A 17,801-nucleotide genomic window follows, 5' to 3' on the forward strand; every position below is an offset into this window, starting at 1 on the left:
ATGATCGCTATAAATGATTATTAAAGCATTTTTTTTTTTATTAGGAATGAATGATTGATTGATGGCTTATTACAGCACTTTCGAACTTTACCATTCAAAAAGGTGTGAGCAAAATAAAGATGCGAGCGATACTTCCTCTCAGGAAAAAGGATATCCTGAGGCACAATAATATAGACCTTAAGTGCTGACAAAGAAGATATTGTGTTTTCCCCAGATTGCTTTCTGAATATACTGCTAGACAAAAGCAGAGTTCATCCTGGTCACCCACAGCCTGACTGTTTTTACATGTCCGTCTTTAGGTGACATCATTGTTGCAGACAATTAAATAAAGTCCAGTGGAAACAAAGTTCGAGATTCATGTTCCAGCATGTCACTCGATGAAGAATGAGGGACTTCCTCTGGGATCAACTTGTCCAGCGGCTAAATTGTCCCTCTCTTTTTCCCGCTGCTCATTTGTTTTGTAACGGTTGATTAACTGAGAATGTGCACAACTGTGTGTTTTGTTTCCGCGCCATGAACGGTGTCATAAATATTTGCTGTGCATTGAATACTTTTGCAGAAAAAAAGAATAATCCTTTCAGCACTGCAGGTCCACGCAAATAAAAGCCAAAACAAATATATATCTTGAGGAGAGCGGTGGAGGGAATCACGCCGATACACCAGTCTGAAGCGCTGAGCTGACTAAAGTCTGAGATAAGTAAGAATCAAGTTTACGCAAAAACGCACAAAGTCTTCATACTAAACTGAGAAATAGTTCCATGCAGCATTTCATGCACGTTTTTATTTTGCTTGCAGAGATGCTATGTATAGTACCAGAAAAAATAACACTTTTTATCAGTCCCAAGAAATTTTCTATTAAAAAAAACGTACCAAATTAATTCCACAAACAGAATACTAATGTACTATTGCTCCTTATTTATGTGAAGAATAAAACATAGTGAATGATGTCGCATGGCATGAATGATCTCTGCGACGATAATAACGATAATAAAAGTTTCTGTTATTGCTTACATTATAGCAGCTTAACTAGGACTGTCTCTTTTTTCCTCACACGTGATATTAATAAAACAAAAAAAATAAACTTGTTATGTTTTGAGAAACCACAAAGGCACGATATTCTCCATCCTGAAGACTTTCCCATGGTGGAAAACTTCAGTGAGACTCCTTCAACAAAACCTCACCTTATAGAAAGCCATATCATTTTTATTCTCAATTTATTAATTAGCCTTAAATTATATAATGCCTTCCTGTGAATGAGATGCTAATACAAAAATGAGACCATATTAAAGAGTGCATTAATATAAATATTTTATTTATTGATTTATTTAAAAATCAGCCAGCATTATTGTCTTCAACACCTTCTGACCAATCAGACTTCAACAGCAGATCCTCCATGGACACTTTAAAATGATTAGATGCTTTAATAGGGGTAATTTTCAGTGGCCACCTTTATTGTTAAGCATAAATGATAAATACTCACCTATACGCTGTAAATCACCTCCCTGTATTTTACAGTCTCAAGCTGTTTCTACAGAATTGTTTTACAGTGTTGATGCATAATCTCATTAAAAATGCATCAATTCAAACCTGTTCAGTGATCAGGCTGTGTTATTATTCCTTTAATTGTATATCAGTTCTGATATTTTATCCTAATTCTATACCTTTATTTAACTGATGTTGTGTCAGTAAAACGCTGCTCATTATTTTCCCCCAACATATTTTTTTTTTTTTTAGCTTATTGTAAGTGAGAGGAATAGCGAGGCTTCACACGGCTGGAAGTTTTACTTTAAACAAATCTACCATTTGTTTGGGGAATCCATCCTGTCACGCCACGTCCTTGAGAGACAGCCATGTGTAACTGCGACGTCCAGCTGCAGAGGATGTGCCCTCGGACCTGGAGTGAATCATGAGACTGTCTGTTTTTACTTTCTACTCATTAGGAGCAGTGCAGGTGGATCCTCGCTCTCGGTTGGGGGTGAACACATTACTGTGCGGCACAAAGAGCGCGTCCTCCTGCAAACTACCGTGAGCGCCATTAACGTGTGAAAGCGAGGCTATGCGAAACACAAGGAAACATTTTTCAATACGTTGCATTTCGGGAAGCATCTTTCATAAGCGTCTCCGTTATTAGTTAACCTCGGAATGAAGGGGTCACTCGAGTTTCACAAAATGTTCAAGGTAGGATAAAAGTACTTAGGACGACTGAGGGTCAGGGTGCAATGGCTTTCATAAAAAATGTGCTCCCATGCTGTTAATGTTTTGGCAGCAGTGAGAGAGAAGGAAAGAAACACAGAGGAAAGAGAAAGCGAGAACTCTTAAATCTTTCATGCTAAATGATACTCCGTGAAGCTATGTGCTAAACAGAAAACAGATAGATGGATAGATTACAGTAGGGCAAGAGGAGCAGAACCTGAAGATCAGGTGGCTCACTATTCAGTCCTGACACACGGACATATCCCGCACATACCCTGGGAATATAAAATTTAATACCAAGTAACTGGCACAATGTACGATGATGTGCTCCAGATTCTAAAAAATGAGTAAGGAATAAAACATAAAGGGGTGTGCTGCATTAGAAAAATAATCAGTGACTGGAGGATGTGTTACCACCTCAGTGCTGATTAGGTTTGATTTATTTATTTATTTTTTTCCTTTCCCTAAAACAGCATGTCTCCAAGTGCTCTATTAAATTTTTTTAACACATTTTTTCCCTGAAAATTTTCTATCCATTTATTGTTAGACTTTTTTCCTGTTATAAACTTGTAATTTTCAAAAAAGTGCACACCCAAACCCCTTCCATAAACATTTTTTTCAACGCCTCAAATCAATGATTACTAAATATCTGCATGTTTATATTTGTAATATTTATATTTATTATATGTTTATATCTGTGCCTATTTTGTATTAGATTATATGGAGCATTCACCATACAAGCGCCTCTTGGCTGTTTCTATAGCAATTATAACGTATTAAAATTTTAATAAGCGTATTAATATTAAAATGTGATCTAGTGTCTGAGCTTTGCGGTTTCAACTCTTTCTGACCAATCAGATTTGAGAATTCTACAGTGCAGTGCAGTATGAAACCAAAACATGTTTACCAGCACTTTATGACAGTACTTTCAAAATGACTGCACATGCTCTCAGTCAACTCTCTCTGTGTATTTGCAGGAAGTGTGTGTGTATGGCCACTGGAAGTCAGGCCTAGTGAGGGCAGAGTAAGTAGGAAGAGGGGCAGGAACAGATTTGGGCCAGGGCCTCTCACCCCACTGGGGTGCAAAGCGGATATTGGTGTGTCAGCACTGATGCACGCTCTAGTGTGGCCTCTCAAATGAGAGGGCACGTGGAAAAAAGATGGATTGCTGCCTCATAAAGCACAAACTGTCAAATGGATCACTATCACAGTGGGACATTGTTGATGTTTCTTTGAGGCCTTAGTCATATTTAGGAAGTTCTGCATTGCTAAATCCACAATGGGTAATGCTGTACGGTGAGGGGCTTGGAGAGGAGACATAACTACGATAGATCGGCGAATCAAAATAAGTCACAGTGCTCTTTAAGGCCATTCTGTCACATGGCGTATGATGGCACGGCATATGATGGTTCAGGAAATGGGGAGTGGCGCGGGAAGGAGCGGATTCCCTTAGGAGACAGAATAAAGTTGTGCTGGATGAGCTATAAGAGCAATCACCGTGCCAGCCTTGACAAGTCCTGGCATCCACTTTGGCGTTGCCTCAACCTCTTCCGATGCCACAGGGGTGTTGGAGGACATTGGAGGGGGATGTAATTAGGAATAAAATTGCCCACTGGCCTAATCCATGGGCACTGCAGAGTGCGGAGTGAGGTCTGATGAATATGCACACTGCTAAAAGCATACATGACATGCTCATCAGAAAAGTGACAGTGGCACTTTGACTTTCAGGGCTTCTTTACCTGTCATCAGTGGTGACATTTGGGGGACGAGCCCGCAGAGATTGGACAGACATGTGGGACAAGGAGACATAGGAGCCTCGGGCTCTGATTAATGACATGTTCCATGTACACAAGAAGGATTTGTCTCTAGAGTATGTACTAAGGAGAAGCAGCAGTTGACTCACAGTAATAAAGTAGAAATTGAGCTGTAACGTAAACCATATATTTTATGACAGAAATGTGTAACTGCGGTTTAGAGTTTTTATAATCAGCAGAAGGTAAAATAAAATTAGGTGCGGAAAGGATAGGAAATTTTGCTGTAAACCCACGGTTATATTTTCTATCAAACTGAGTTGGTTGTATTTCACAAAATTGAAACAAAACTAGTAGCTTAATGTAACCCGGAGCAGGCAGTTACTAAGGATGACTGAACATTAAATGCAATGCTCAACTGCTTATGTTCATGCTACAAAACCTGATATTTATTTGTCCCATGAGATTCATATCTAACTGCTAACTTGACAGACTGTGTCTCTGCATGAGTTTAAAAATGTCTGTGATTTTTTCTGTTGCATCCAACAGTCACAGAGCTACCAAAACACCCACACAAAACAAAACAAAACAAAACAAAATAAACAAGTAGAATTTCTAAGTAGTGTGCCGTTTGTATCTTTTTTTCAGTTTAGCTCCTATTCAGTTACATCCTGTGGCATGTACTGTATATATGAATGTAAATGTATGTAAAGTAAGTATAATTCACATCCTATAGTAAATATATTCACATCCTATAGCTCTGTGTTCAGAGTTCCCATGAGAGAAAGACCTAAACAGATGTTAGGAGGATGTAGTCATTGGAGGGACACGGGCCAAAAGCTAACAGCTTAAAGGAGGCAAAAAAAAAGGCTGAAAATAAGTATCCTTAAATCATTTCTAATTCTGACGCCAGGAGTATCAAAGTACAGATCATAAAAGATGAGCCAATCAGGCATAATCTTGTAGAAAGGGAAGAATCCTGGGTATGTTGATCCCATCCCTGTCCTATCTCCCATTCTCTCATCCGTCTCCACCCGCTCTGATGTCAGGATGCCTTCCCAAAGCTGATTGGGGTTAATGTCCTGGACAATGAGCGAAACCTTGCCCTTCTGTTCCACATTACACTCTTCAGAGGCCCAGTATGGTCCTGCTTTGAGGAGGACGTGAGCCATCACCTCAAAATAATATTTCCCAGATATACAAGCAGGCCTGCATGTGGGATCACTCTGCGTCAGGCCAGCAGATTGGCTCATATCATCAGTCTTGCTGTTTTCTCAATTTGTTTCTTTTTTTTGTTCACTACATAATCATTAATAACCCTTCTTGCAATTTTGAGTCTTCCGTTTGCTTGCATGCGTGAACTTTTTGAATAATGAGCCTAAGTGAGTAAAGGCTAGGAGATGGATCTCTTCTTGCATGGGTTAATGTGGGGTCAGGAGGAGGTGTTGATTGGCCAGGCTGCTCAAAGCTTTGTCTGGTCACGTGACACGCAGCGATGTCATGAAGGCCACAGGTGCTGTGATTAGTCCTGCATGTTCCAGCACAAATCCACAGATCCAAGGAAATGTTCCCTCCAAGACTATCTGCCCTAGGGACACACTGATCCTCTGTATCTTGTATCAGTGCAAATGTGGTATTTTTTAGTGCTGGTGGAATGTGAGGCACAGGGGATTGGATTAAGGCAAGGCTGAGAAGACAGCTGATGGGAGGAGATCACTCACAAACAGTTGTAAAAGCTTTACATCATATTCGGTCACAATAAAATACTTTTATCTCCAGCATGCCAAATAAGAACCTGCTTAAAAAAAAAAAAATCATATGCGTAACAGGAAGTGCATGAGTAAAATCAATACATCGTAAAAGCATAAAAAGAAAGCGATAACTGTTTGACAAGCAAGAAATGAACATTTTTAAAGCAACATATAGACAGTAGCCAAAATGTGCTCATTTCCTCCACAAATAAAAGTGCTGGAAATCCACCAGGTTAAAATACTTTCCCTGTGCAATATGCAGCATGGGTTTTGGCAAGCCACTGAAATGAGAGATAGAAATCCAAAGCAAACGTTCTGCACTGTGGAGGACAAAAGCCCTCTGTTGCTCTCTGGGCCTTTAATATGCTTGTTTAGCTGTGTCAGGTTTGCAGAGCACAGGCCCAAACTGCTCCGTCTGGTTAAGAAGATGGAGAGAAGAGAAGAGTCCTCTCAGTCTCCTGCTATGGGGAGAGAGGGACTGTTTGTGTAGGCCCACCTCCGCTCATCAAAAAAGGCGGAAATGTGGAATTGATGACCTCATGCGCAGTGTGATAGATTTATCTTACTAAAGTGCTTCCATCTCCCCAGTTCTCCATGCACCAGCCGTCTCTCAGAGTGCCTTGTTAGCAACTTTTAAGAGTGATGGTGCCATAACATAAAACATCCCAGAAATGATCACAATTTTATTCGCCGTCCATATTTTCTCCGTGACTGACTAAAACCCGATGTTTGCATTTCATGGCTTCGGTGTATTTTGCCAAACGCCAAAGCTATGAGATGTCTAAGGAAAATGTTACACCAGGGTAAATGGTCAAAATTGAGAGGGAAAATATATTGGAAGATGCATTGCATCAAGGACGAATGCTGTAGGGAACGGACTGAACGCAGATCTATACGAAAATTTCCACGTGTCCACAGCTTATCTGTAATGCTAGTATATGTCCATCAACATCACAGTGTGAGAGTCATTAATGTTAGATACTAAGAAAGAAAAATAATGTGAAGGACTAATGGGGGGGTGGGGGTTGGGGGCGGTGGCACAGTGGGTTCAGGGAGCAGAGGAAATGGTGAACGTCTGGAAAAAAAAAAAAAAAAACATGCTACAATGTTTATTTTTCCCTGCCCTTAACCTCATCACGTGAATCTAAAATACCCATGACCTTACTCTTAAACTTTGATCATCATTGTTTCAGTTTTGACTAAATTCCTGTTGATTTTTAAAAACGGACAGATAAGCCGGCCGGAAGTCCGTATTTAGAGATCAAGGCAGCATGCTCGATGCCCTGGCCTCTATGGAGCGCCTCCTTTTAAAAAAGACCGAGGATAAGGACAGCGTGCAGTAGGAAACATCTCTGTATTCCCTACAGACAATTTTAAACTGACTGGCCAGTCTATCTTGAGCATGTCCATAAACTGCGGGATGCAGAAAGGTCTGGCGTGAAACCCAAGCCGAGAGCCAGTGCAGCGCTGCTCTATAGGGCACTCAAGGGAGAGCTCGCCTGGCTAAAGTACTATCACAGCCAAACCTCGCTTTACTGCCTCAACTCTCGCACTGCACACAACCAGACCAGGCTGCTACGCTACACATGACATACAGCACAAATCACGTTTATGAAATACTCCATAAATATAACACATGCGGCTGTTAAACATCCACGTATTATCATCGAAACACAGCACCAGTGAGAACGTAAAATGAAGGTGCAAATAGCTGAAAGGAGGGTTTTTTTTTTCACCCTCCATCCTGAGACATGGAGCTCAGTAATGAAGCAGGGATTCGAGATTAGCTGCGATGCATAAATTAGTAGACTGGATAAAGAGGTGAAGATCAATCTAATGCAATTTGGTGAGTTCCTTCATTATCATACCTACTGAACCTGGCAGTAAATGGATGGATTAAATCACCTAACTGTGTTAGACTGTAGACATGTAAATAAACCCTGTAATATCTCATAATACCCCATAATGCCCCATAAACCCCAATGCACAATCAAGCATGTGAGACATAAAAGCAAGAATTTTCCATCAGGCGTTTATTATTTTTTTATCCAGGTCATGGAGGCTCTGGAGTCTCTCCGAGGAACACTGGGTGCGAGGCAGGAATGTGCACTGGATACAACAACAGTTGCAGGACACACACACACACTCACACAATCATGACCTATGGGCAGTTTAGCAATCCACCTACCTGCATGTTTTTACACAATGGTAGGAAAATGGAGAACGAAGAAAAAGCCCTCATATACACAAGGAGAGCATAGAAAAGTCCGAACAGACGTCAGGGTCGAACCAGGGACCCTGGAGCTCTGTGGAGGTTCCTACTGTGGAACTCATTTTCACTGCGTAGAATTAATTCATTTCATAACAGAATGAGATCATATCACAACTTGATTGCCAAAAATGTCGGTTTAACTGATGAGTGTGTGTCAGGTATGTAGCAAGTGATCTAACTGTATGCAAAACTAATATTTTATAAGTACTCTGCAGGTTAGTGTATCATTTTCAAGTCCTAGACTCTAGTCAGTTACATGCAGTGCTAGTTTGGGAGAATTTACTCCTTTCATTAATAAATGACTTGCAAAATATCAAGCGTAGTTGTTTGTATGAATGCATACTAATCATTCCTATAAATCAGTAATGCAATGCATGATACTTAGATTTTTTTTTCTATTTTATGTTTTTGCATTAATGTAATCAGTGTAAGAATTCATTTTCCATCTCTCTCTTTCTCACTCACACACACACACACACACACACACGCATGCACGTGCACACACATACAGGTAAACTGGAAACCAGCCAAATTGTTGCACTGCTTCAATGGCAGCATAGCCCCAGGGTAAGCTAAACATGATATCCCCATATCAAACCCAGGAGAGCCAAATGAAGGCCAGACAGCCCCAGGACTCATCCAGGCCTGGAGCTGGGGTTAATGTTGGGCCTCACCTTCTGCGGCTTCTCATATCCCGTTCCCTTTCGTGTGTGTGTGTGTGTGTGTGTAGGCATGCACTAGCAAGTAGTTCTCGGCTCATGCCGTGGCCTTGCCAGGAGCTGTGTTTTACCTGTCACATTGCTCCATTTTTCCTACTTTATCTTCCCCGGATGTGAGGAGGATTCCCTTCTTTTCAATATGATGCTGGTGGGGGATCTGTGATGCGCTTCACTCTCTCTGCTAATTTCTTCCAGTCCTGAAGTGAGCCTGATCCTGGGCCTGAGATGTGACCCAGGGCCTCAGCTTTTCGCTTGGACTGCCATTAATCTCTCTGCCTGAGCCAGGCTCAGTGAGATCACCACATGGCGGTACAGAGCAGCCCTGCTCAGTGCCACAGGGGCCAGGCTCTTTCCTATTTGCCTCTGGAAAAAGGGGTAAACTAAAGACTGCTGGAAAATTGGACTAACTTAATGCTATAATGTGCTTCTTAGCATTCGCTTGCTTAGCTGTCTGGCAGCAACGGGGAACTAGAGCAGCACTCTGAAGCATCGCATGCAACTTAATACAAACTAAACAGCTTTTTACATTCACTGCTTATAGCCTCCACAGGAGTCACTGCTTGGCTATGTGGCTCCACAAGGGGTTCATCTGATACCTATTTCAGTTCGCTGTCATCAATCTGATGTTCATGTTGTTAAATATATTTATGCTCTTGTCATACAATGCTAGAATGTAATGCGTATGCTGTAGTAACTACATGAACAGAGTTTTATGCGAGCTAAAGTGGGATCGGATTCCACAACTGCTGATTGCTGCGTCTGGCGGATCCCAGCATGTGAAAGCTGTTTCATTATCTGTAACTTCCTACATACACAGAGTACAGATACATGAGGATAAACTGAGTGATTGAGAAAATTAGTGAAAAAGTAAATGAGTGAATGAATGAGTGAGTAACTGAGTGAGAGAGAGAGAGTAAATAAATGTGTGAATTAGTGAGTGTGTACATGTAGTAAGTGAGTAAGAGTGAATTAGTGAGTGAGTGATTTAGTGAGTGAGTGAACAGGTGTGTTATAGAGTGAATAAATACTTGGGTAAGTATATGAATAAGTAAGTAAGTGAATGAATGAATGAATGACTGAATAAGTAAATGAGTGAGTGAGTGTATGAATGGGTGAGTGAGTGAGAAAAAGAGTGAATAAGTAAGTGAGTGGATTAGAGAGTGAATACGTGAGTAAATGAAATTGAAGAGAAAAAGTGAATGTGAGTGAGTGTATGAATGAGTGAGTGAGTGTATGAATGAGTGAGTATATGAATGAGTGAATAAGTCAGTGAGTGTAGGAATGAGTAAGTATATGAATGAGTGAATAAGTGAGTGAGCGAGTGTATGAATGAGTGAATAAGTAAATGAGTGTATGAATGAGTGAGTGTATGAATGAGTGAGTATATGAATGAGTGAATAAGTGAGTGAGTGTATGAATGAGTGAGTATATGAATGAGTGAATAAGTGAGTGAGTGTATGAATGAGTGAATAAGTGAGTGAGTGAGTGTATGAATGAGTGAATAAGTGAGTGAGTGTATGAATGAGTGAGTGTATGAATGAATAAGTGAGTGAGTGAGTGTATGAATGAGTGAGTGTATGAATGAGTGACTAAGTGAGTGTATGAATGAGTGAATAAGTGAATGAGTGTATGAATGAGTGAATAAGTGAATGAGTGTATGAATGAGTGAATAAGTGAGTGAGTGAGTGTATGAATGGGTGAGTGAGTGAGAAAAAGAGTGAATAAGTAAGTGAGTGGATTAGAGAGTGAATACGTGAGTGAGTGTATGAATGAGTGAATAAATGAGTGTGTGAGTGTATGAATGGGTGAGTGAGAAAAATTAGTGAATAAGTAAGTAAGTGGATTAGAGAGTGAATACGTGAGTAAGTGAAATTGAATAGAAAAAGTGAATGTGAGTGTATGAATGAGTGAAGGAGTGAGTATATGAATGAGTGAATAAGTCAGTGAGTGTAGGAATGAGTAAGTATATGAATGAGTGAATAAGTGAGTGAGCAAGTGTATGAATGAGTGAATAAGTAAATGAGTGTATGAATGAGTGAGTGTATGAATGAGTGAGTATATGAATGAGTGAATAAGTGAGTGAGCAAGTGTATGAATGAGTGAATAAGTAAATGAGTGTATGAATGAGTGAGTGTATGAATGAGTGAGTATATGAATGAATGAATAAGTGTGTAAGTGAGTGAATAAGTGAGTGAGTGTATAAATGAGTGAATAAGTGAGTGAGTGTATGAATGATTGAATTAGTGAGTGAGTGAGTGTATGAATGAGTGAATAAGTGAGTGTATGAATGAGTGAATAAGTGAGTGAGTGTATGAATGAGTGAATAAGTAAATGAGTGTATGAATGAGTGAATGTATAAATGAGTGAATAAGTGAGTGAGTGTATGAATGAGTGAGTGTATGAATGAGTAAATAAGTGAGTGAGTGTATGAATGAGTGAATAAGTGAGTGAGTGTATGAATGAGTGAATAAGTGAGTGAGTGTATGAATGAGTGAATAAGTGAGTGAGTGAGTGAGTGTATGAATGAGTAAATAAGTGAGTGTATGAATGAGTGAATAAGTGAGTGTATGAATGAGTAAATAAGTGAGTGTATGAATGAGTAAATAAGTGAGTGTATGAATGAGTAAATAAGTGAGTGTATGAATGAGTGAGTGTATGAATGAGTAAATAAGTGAGTGAGTGTATGAATGAGTGAATAAGTGAGTGTATGAATGAGTGAGTGTATGAATGAGTGAATAAGTGAGTGTATGAATGAGTGAATAAGTGAGTGTATGAATGAGTAAATAAGTGAGTGTATGAATGAGTAAATAAGTGAGTGTATGAATGAGTAAATAAGTGAGTGTATGAATGAGTGAGTGTATGAATGAGTAAATAAGTGAGTGAGTGTATGAATGAGTGAGTGTATGAATGATTGAATGAGTGAGTGAGTGTATGAATGAGTGAATAAGTGAGTGAGTGTATGAATGAGTGAATAAGTGAGTGTATTAATGAGTGAATAAGTGAGTGAGTGTATGAATGAGTGAGTCTATGAACTGAGTAAATAAGTGAGTGAGTGTATGAATGAGTGAATAAGTGAGTGAATGTATGAATGAGTGAATAAGTAAATTAGTGTATGAATGAGTGAATGTATACATGAGTGAATAAGTGAGTGAGTGAGTGAGTGTATGAATGAGTGAATGTGAGTGAGTGTATGAATGAGTGAATAAGTGAATGAGTGTATGAATGAGTGAATAAGTGAGTGAGTGTATGAATGAGGGTATGAATGAGTAAATAAGTGAGTGAGTGTATGAATGAGTGAGTGTATGAATGAGTGAATAAGTGAGTGAGTGTGTGAATGAGTGAATAAGTGAGTGAGTGTATGAATGAGTGAGTGTATGAATGAGTGAATAAGTGAGTGAGTGTATGAATGAGTGAGTGTGTGAATGAGTGAGTGTGTGAATGAGTGTATAATGAGTGAGTGTATGAATGAGTGAGTGTGTGAATGAGTGAGTGTATGAATGAGTGAGTGTATGAATGAGTGTATAATGAGTGAGTGTATGAATGAGTGAGTGTATGAATGAGTAAATAAGTGAGTGAGTGTATGAATGAGTGAGTGTATGAATGAGTGAATAAGTGAGTGAGTGTATGAATGAGTGAATAAGTGAGTGAGTGTATGAATGAGTGAGTGAATGAATGAGTGAATAAGTGAGTGAGTGTATGAATGAGTGAGTGAATGAGTGAATAAGTGAGTGAGTGTATGAATGAGTGAGTGAATGAGTGAATAAGTGAGTGTATGAATGAGTGAGTGTGTGAATGAGTGAGTGTATGAATGAGTGAGTGTATAATGAGTGAGTGTGTGAATGAGTGAGTGTATGAATGAGTGAGTGTGTGAATGAGTGAGTGTATGAATGAGTGAGTGTGTGAATGAGTGAGTGTATGAATGAGTGAGTGTATGAATGAGTGAGTGTGTGAATGAGTGAGTGTATGAATGAGTGAGTGTGTGAATGAGTGAGTGTATGAATAAGTGAGTGTATGAATGAGAGAGTGTATGAATGAGTGAGTGTATAATGAGTGAGTGTGTGAATGAGTGAGTGTATGAATGAGTGAGTGTGAATGAGTGAGTGTATGAATGAGTGTGTGTGAATGAGTGAGTGTATGAATGAGTGAGTGTATGAATGAGTGAGTGTGTGAATGAGTGAGTGTGTGAATGAGTGAGTGTATGAATGAGTGAGTGTGTGAATGAGTGAGTGTGTGAATGAGTGAGTGTGTGAATGAGTGAGTGTATGAATGAGTGAGTGTGTGAATGAGTGAGTGTATGAATGAGTGAGTGTGTGAATGAGTGAGTGTATGAATGAGTGAGTGTATGAATGAGTGAGTGTGTGAATGAGTGAGTGTGTGAATGAGTGAGTGTGTGAATGAGTGAGTGTGTGAATGAGTGAGTGTATGAATGAGTGAGTGTGTGAATGAGTGAGTGTGTGAATGAGTGAGTGTATGAATGAGTGAGTGTGTGAATGAGTGAGTGTATGAATGAGTGAGTGTGTGAATGAGTGAGTGTATGAATGAGTGAGTGTGTGAATGAGTGAGTGTATGAATGAGTGAGTGTGTGAATGAGTGAGTGTATGAATGAGTGAGTGTGTGAATGAGTGAGTGTATGAATGAGTGAGTGTTGAATGAGTGAGTGTATGAATGAGTGAGTGTGTGAATGAGTGAGTGTGTGAATGAGTGTGTGTATGAATGAGTGAGTGTATGAATGAGTGAGTGTGTGAATGAGTGAGTGTATGAATGAGTGAGTGTGTGAATGAGTGAGTGTATGAATGAGTGAGTGTGTGAATGAGTGAGTGTATGAATGAGTGAGTGTATGAATGAGTGAGTGTGTGAATGAGTGAGTGTGTGAATGAGTGAGTGTGTGAATGAGTGAGTGTATGAATGAGTGAGTGTGTGAATGAGTGAGTGTGTGAATGAGTGAGTGTATGAATGAGTGAGTGTATGAATGAGTGAGTGTTGAATGAGTGAGTGTATGAATGAGTGAGTGTGTGAATGAGTGAGTGTATGAATGAGTGAGTGTGTGAATGAGTGAGTGTATGAATGAGTGAGTGTGTGAATGAGTGAGTGTGTGAATGAGTGAGTGTTGAATGAGTGAGTGTGTGAATGAGTGAGTGTATGAATGAGTGTGTGAATGAGTGAGTGTATGAATGAGTGAGTGTATGAATGAGTGAGTGTGTGAATGAGTGAGTGTATGAATGAGTGAGTGTGTGAATGAGTGAGTGAGTATATGAAAGAGTGAGTAATGGAGTAAGCTAACCTTTGGAGAGGTTGAATGTGAAATTACTGCACTGCAGAGAGCAGGCCGTAGCGCAGGCACATGTGCATGCCAGTGTGGGCCGTTCGGTTATTGATGAGCACGGCCTGGGTTCTGTGGCGAAAGCTTTCTTTTTAAGATCCATCTCACCACAGAAGCGAGGTCTGCATTCTCTCCGCCTTCGTCATCGTGGGTCTGTGGGACAGATGATGTGGATTTTCTGCGGCTGGGTGATGGTGTGCGGCTTGCTTTTGAAGAACGGTGGAACGTGACGTACACCGAGAGCGACACAAATGCAGTGTGGGATTGTAAATGTCAATTTCTGAGATGTTCATCCACAGCAAAGACTGTGCCCTTTTATTTGTTTATTAAATTACAGTTCACTCAAGGGTCATCTAGATCAGGGCTTGTCAAACCTTTTGGAGGCTATGGGCCTCTTTAACTGTCAAATAAATTTCACAGACCCCTTCGGCACGGATTTATTTTATGAACATTATCCAACAATATAAATATTAGGCTCATTATTCAAACATGTAGAGTAATATTCAGGCTATTTATTGAAACTCTAGAGCTGTTTTGCTTTATTATTAAACTTTCCAGCAAAAGAACACGTTAGGTCCAAGTCTACATTATTTATAGTCCTACTTGTTTTTGAGTTATTGAGGTCTGGATTAAACTCACTCAATACAAGTGAGTAGTCAAACAGGCTAATAACTATAAGAACTCAATATGTATTAGAATAACTTTGATAATGCTGGATTTCCTGCAACAAAATGAAAAGATTCACAGACCAGGCTATGCTTCCTGGAACCACTGATCAAATCAGAACTGATTTGAACACTTAAATATAATGGGGAATTATATTTTCTATAGATTGTTTAAACAGAATTTAACTGAATCTCCATTGTGATTGTGATGTTACTGATAAAAAGGTGGCACAGATGTGAGATAGCAGATGAAATAATTCTCAGCTGGAAATCATCATTATTACAGCTCTAAAACATTTTTTGGAGCAAATATCAGCCAGAGTGTTTCTCTTAATCCAATCAGTTCGTAGTTTGTTGATCGAAAATTATAGATGACTGCAGTGCATTTTTTAAAGAAGAAAAGGCCAGCAAAGTCTATGCTCAATTAAGCCGTTTAGCAGAAATACAGCAAATAAATCACTTTGTCAATCGATGGTCTCAATAATTAAATGCTGGGCAATAGATTTCCTGTTTGGTGACTGTCGATCTGAATGAAATTTATAACTACGGCCAAGCGGGAAGTCAATTTTTACTGCAATTCAATTTTCAACTGGAACACGTATAATGTGAATATGGCCATAAGCGGAATATTAGAGGCAGACTGAGTTTTTTTTCCCCCAGCTGGACTGATCAATAAATTAAGGTAAAAGCAGTGGAGCTCTGGCAGACGTAAAATGTGGAGTAAGACTCGTTGTGTTTTCAGAGGTTATCCTTTAGAAAATCAATACACAGTGCTGTAATATGATTGTGTGTGTATTATTTCACAATTTACAGGTGAATTCATTGTATGAGATACGTGTTTGTGTCAGTCTCACATCCACTTTAAAGATTCCTCTAGGACGACGTGTCCCTCTGGACAGGATGAATACAATCGCACTCATCTGGATTTTCTAGCTCAAAGCTATTTACACATCTTAGATATAATGAAAAAATTGTTCACATGATGACTGAAGTCAAAAGTGTCTCAGAAAGAGACTGCTTCATACACGACTATCATGCCGTAGGCTGTGATGAGTTGGAAGAGCGAGTGAACCGCAGGTGATGACAGAGGTCTGGATATATGCAAGTACTTGAGCTAAAGCAAATAATCTGAACAAACAAAAATATGCAATGAAGCTGTCAGAGTGGGGATCCGGACATGGCTCCATGTAAATCACCCAGTTATCATAATATTACACCTCTTCAAATAGACTTCCCCTGAGAAGCAGAGAAAGAGGGAGAGAAAGTGAGAGAAACTAAAATACCCCACTGTGTAAATCATAGCCACATTACCAACTGCACTACTTCTGCTGTCCAACTACAAGACATCAGGATGATGAGTTCTAGCAAGACAAGCTGGCATGGGCCACATTCAGTCTCGACTTTTACTGCTAAAGTGCGAGAGCAAACACACTGAATGTTCACTCCTGTCAGGGAAGAGTTAAACTGCCAAGGTGCTGCTTCTGGGACTCCATTTTCAATCCTTCTAGACACTTCATTGGTACAGCAGACCAGCAGGAGAAGAAAGAGCTGTTGATGGAATGCAGCCATTTCAATGACCTTGTGGCTCTCCCTCAGAGGAAGGCCGGAGACAGGTAGATATATGGCCAGTTTGTTATTGTGAATTCCAGATCCTGCGATTATCTCGGACTCCACTTCTGGAGTTTTTAATCTCGGATTCCTCAGTCGGTTCACCCAGGGTGCTGTTGCTGCCTTGCACTCACCTTTCCCTGACCTACTCGCTTTTTTCAGCGTCTAGCAGAAAAAAAATGGCAGAGGAAAAAAAAGTACACCTTACAGATTCCAGGGCCAGGCTCAAGTTTCATTTTAATGTCCGTTTACATGTGGGCTGGTTGGTGGGGGAGAGCGAGGAGAAGGCGGGGGAGTCCCCCTTTGCAGCCATTAGTTTTACAGATGAGTGCTGATGTCACAGACTCGGCCGTCGGAGGCTAGCTGACATGAAGCAGCAGCGTAGCTGGTGCCAGAGAATTTATTTTCCCTGTTGACTAAGCATCAAAACTTTCAACCTCTCATAGAGTGTGATAGACAAGACAAACACATCACTCTTCAACAGCCACGCTGAAATCTGGCCAGCATCGAGACAAAAGGGAATCAGTTTCGGCGCTGTGCTGATTGCAAACACTATTACCGTCGCGAGGTGTAATAAGATTCTGTGAGTGTATGTTTGGATTAGGTGATTACAAACTTCTCTTTTTTCTCTTTTTCACTTTGCCTGCGCTCCAGCATCCAGGCCATGGGATAAGAGTTCAAAACACATCTCGCTACTTTTACAGAAAGCCGTAGCTGAGTATAAGGGGAAAAAAATGGGTTATGAAAATAGACACAGCTGGCAAGATGCAAAAACAATAGGCCAGCTGTTTCATTTTTAGAGTAATGGTCTTCAGACCCAACTAGACCTGATGAGGTCAGGAGAGTTAGTGCTCTTGTAAAACTACAGGCGAGATTAAAAGAAAAGCACATTTCTATAACAGAGGCAAACCGGTTCCTGTTTCTACAGTAGTCCTGGATAGCAAGGGTTTCTCGGGCTATTAGAAATAGCTGTGAAAACTAGACATTTTCCTATATGGTAACATGCATATCAACTACAACATAAAATAAGTAAAGAGAAAGGAAAAGTAAAGAGAAATCTGCATTTAAAGATTCCATTCAGATGTTTGGACAGCTGCTATCTGATGCTGCTACTCACCTGATTAAGGTTATGTCTGCTCCACTATCGCAGGCAGCTATCTCATTACTTGATCAAGGCGAGATGTTCACCGTGTGGAAAAAAAATCACACTTAAAGCTAGCAAGGTTTTAGACAGCGTTAGGCAAGCTGACTTGTCTTACCACTGTGTTTGTCGAACAGACTCTTTACCACATGATCACTGCTGATCAAAGGCAAGCGAAATATTTTATTAGGATTTAAAAGTTAGTTTGGTTTAGGCAGAAAAACTTATCGCTGCCTGAAATTCAGCCTCAGCAACATCAGATGTTTATTGTTTTTTTTCTCTGACCACCACACAAATATCACACAGTCAGTGTAAAAGCTACGCAGAGTTTAGGCATGGATAAAAAAAAAATCTCTTTAAAAGATAGATGAGTGCACTATA

This window comes from Hemibagrus wyckioides, linkage group LG09 (genome assembly GCF_019097595.1).
Source record: "Hemibagrus wyckioides isolate EC202008001 linkage group LG09, SWU_Hwy_1.0, whole genome shotgun sequence".
Classification (NCBI taxonomy): domain Eukaryota; kingdom Metazoa; phylum Chordata; class Actinopteri; order Siluriformes; family Bagridae; genus Hemibagrus; species Hemibagrus wyckioides.